Source organism: Triticum aestivum, chromosome 4B, assembly GCF_018294505.1.
Source record: "Triticum aestivum cultivar Chinese Spring chromosome 4B, IWGSC CS RefSeq v2.1, whole genome shotgun sequence".
Lineage (NCBI taxonomy): Eukaryota > Viridiplantae > Streptophyta > Magnoliopsida > Poales > Poaceae > Triticum > Triticum aestivum.
In genome coordinates, this window is record NC_057804.1 from 253,530,193 (window position 1) to 253,533,615 (window position 3,423).

Genomic DNA, 3,423 nt, shown 5'->3' on the forward strand with positions numbered 1-3,423 from the left:
GCTAGCGACACTATCATATACGTGAGCCAAAAGGCGCAAACGGTCCCGGGCAAAGGTAAGGCGACACCCGTGGGGATACCGTGCGTGAGGCCGCAAAGTGATATGAGGTGTTACCGGCTAGGTCGATGTGACATCGAGTCGGGGTCCTGACACATAACATGAACAAGTTTGTGATGAAAGTAAGGTAAGGATGTTGTCGATTGTAACTCAACTTACCAAGGGACAAGGATGGCACTTATCATCATGAATTCGATTGATATCCTGGAAGGAGTCAAAATGTTGATGATGATCACGACAAATTTTGTCGAGAGGCACCACGAAGAAGTAATCGATCGGTGATGACAACAAGTCCAAGGAATGAAGAACCGAAAGGTTAATGGATCCAAGGGTATGACACAAACTACAAACCAAGCTTGATGTTCAAAGCAAAATGATATGATGAGGAAGATCGACGTAAGCTCACCTCATCGTCAAAAAATTGTGCTCCGGGAAGGACCAGGTAGCAGAGTTAAAATTTAGGACGATAATGATATAGCCGATCAGATTAGGAATGACTAGAAGGATTAATAAACTCATAAGCAACGAAAATTACTTAGAGTTATTGAATCGAAGTGCGGACTCGATTCACTATTCGGTGTTCTTGAGTGACTAATAACTCAGAACCCGAGGAAAATCTAAAATCGGTGAGAAATAACGGTTGATGTAGAACCCATAAGAAGTTATGCAGTTCCATGATATTCCTGAGATACCAGGGTGTAATACTTGACGGTTGATCAAAGTAAAGGTTGGACAGGTGCAATGATCTACAGAAGACAAGTACTTCACCTTGTCCGAGAAGTGGTATTTAAAGGAGAACATGGCCAGAACCACGATTGCAAAGGCCAGATCCCAGATATAAGATAAACTTATACCAAGGGAACATTTAATTGAAGATAAGCTTTAATGATACGATCTACACCGTGTCCATGGGCATGAACACAAAGTTCAAGGTCAACTCCCACTTCTCCAATGCATAATCTTTCATTCACTTCTCGCATTCGTTGAAGTTGTAGTGTTGAAATTTTATCTGGCAAAACACCAGAGGAGTATGACTCATGAAAACTTTCGGGTTCACATGGTTTTAGAGAAGGCATAGGTTCAACCCATCGGGGCATCTTAGAACATATACCATGAACTATATGATCAATTAACACATGCTCGAAGCAGAGCATGGTTGAGAAGAGCAAGGGATACAATTTACCAAAGGCATTATGTATCAAGGGAAGGACTCAAGGTTTTGAGAATATGCAGGAGCGTCGGATAATAATCCAACAAATGATTTGGTGGTCCACAAGGGATCTGATGCGAGCATTGATACCTAACCAGAAGAAGAAAGAACGCAAGGAGATATGATTATAGAAACAACTGACTAATTCAAAGCTCGAATGCAAAGGAATTATGATTTCCAATTCCAGGGATCAGAAGCAAACACTCTGATTAAGGATGGATAAGTTGAATAGACTTAGGGGTACGATCAACAACAATCTTAATTGGTTGAGAACCAGCTCATGTTCAAACTGACACTGACCTGGAAGAATGAATTCTAGGATTCGGAATACGAGCATCCTCAACATATTGAATCAACGGACTTAAAATGATAAAGACAAGGGATGCTAATAAGATTACAAGACTTATGGGATTAACCATAATGCAAGCAAGCAAGAATTTCAAGAGCAATAGGCTGCTCAGGATATTCGGTAGATCAAATGGTATTTCGAATTCTTTTGCGAAACACATGAACAATTGGTAATGAGCGGATACTTAATAAGTGCGAGGAATTATCCATAGGGGTATTCATGCGGCATATATAAGGCAGTGGCTCAAGAGATTCTTAAAAGTCGAAGAATAATTCGATGCATCTTGTAATAAAAAGAGCAGCTGGGGATGATGTAAGAACAATAGGTGTATGTATTTATCCATATGGGCATTTCAATGGTAGGAAATTGCAAAAGCAATGGTCACAATGCCCTGAAAGAACATCGGAGAACATCTTCGGAATCCTTCGGTGCACCAAGCAATCATCTGGAGTAAGGGCTCTCCGGGAGGAAGTAATTACGAGAACCTAGAGTTAGAGTTAGAAAAATCATTTATCCCAAATAGAAGAGACATTATAATCCCAGAGTATAGACGAGGAACAAAAAGATCCTAATACCACCCAATGGCGACGTGGGCCCGTAAGCCGCACAACCATGTTAGTAAAAACTTTTTCAATGACTAGACTCAACTTCGGCCAAGGAGTTGGAAAGGGGGATTCCTACAGGCAGTCGGCTTTGATACCAACTTGTGACGCCCCCGATTCAATCATACACTAATCATGCACGCAAATGTGTATGATCAAGATTAGGGACTCACCAGAAGATATCACAACACAACTCTAAAAACTAAAATCAGTCATACAAGCATCATATTACAAGCCAGGGGCCTCGAGGGCTCGAATACAAGTGCTCGAACATAAACGAGTCAGCGGAAGCAACAATATCTAAGTACAGACATCAGTTAAACAAGTTGCCATAAGATGGCTAGCACAAACTGGGATATAGATCGAAAGAGGCGCATGCCTCCTGCCTGGGATCCTCCTAACTACTCCTGGTCGTCGTCAGCGGCCTGCACGTAGTAGTAGGCACCTCTAGTGTACTAGGAGTCTTCGTCCACGGTGGCGTCTGTCCCCTGGGCTTCAACGTCTGGTTGCGGCATCCAAGAAGAAGAGGAAAAAAGGGGGAAAAGAGGGAGCAAAGCAACCATGAGTACTCATCTAAAGTACTCGCAAGCAAGGATCTACACTACATATGCATGGGTATATGTGTAAAGAGGCAATATCGGTGGACTGAATTGCAGAATGCCATAATAAGAGGGGGATAACTAGTCCTATCGAACACTACGCTTCTGGCAGCCACCGTCTTGCAGCATATAGGATAGAGTAGATTGATGTCCTCCAAGTAGCATCGCATAGCATAATCCTACCCAGCGATCCTCCCCTTGTTGCCCTGTCGGAAAGAGATCACCAGGTTGTCTCTAGAACTTGTCTAGGTGTGTTTTATTAAGTATCCAGTTCTAGTTTTCATAAGGTCAAGGTACAACTCCGGGTCGTCCTTTTACCGAGGTACACGGCTATTCGAATAGATCAACTTCCCTGCAGGGGTGCACCACATAACCCAACACGCTCGACCCCCTTTGGCCGGACACACTTTCCTGGGTCATGCCCGGCCTCGGAAGATCAACACGTTGCAGCCCCACCTAGGCACAACAGAGAGGTCAGCACGCCGGTCTAAATCCTATGTGCGCAGGGATCTAGGCCCATCGCCCATTGCACACCTGCACATTGCGTACGCGGCCGGAAGCAGACCTAGCCCCGTTAATACACGAGCAGGCTTACGGCCTAATCCG